We start from the raw sequence: 323 nt of genomic DNA, 5'->3' as shown, positions 1-323 counted from the left end.
TTCACATTTTTAAGATCAGATTTTTCTGTTTCTTTTTTATTATATCCCATACTTATTTTTATTATATTTTTATAAGCATAATGATAGAATTTAACACCAATACATACGTAATATTCTTCCTAAACAAATGACTATAAATTAAATCAAGCATCTAATTTAGAGAAATATAAGGTTGTCAGAGAAACTATCAATATGCCAAATGTGCAAAATCCTACCACATTCATGACCATGTTTCTCATTTAATAGTGCACACATATACACAATGCATATTTTCTACAATACAATATATACTTTGGTATAATAAAACAGTGCAGTGATGTGTG

This window comes from Fukomys damarensis, unplaced genomic scaffold, assembly GCF_012274545.1.
Source record: "Fukomys damarensis isolate Sample0158 unplaced genomic scaffold, DMR_v1.0_HiC HiC_scaffold_30, whole genome shotgun sequence".
NCBI classification, from domain to species: domain Eukaryota; kingdom Metazoa; phylum Chordata; class Mammalia; order Rodentia; family Bathyergidae; genus Fukomys; species Fukomys damarensis.
This window is presented reverse-complemented; position numbering follows the sequence as displayed.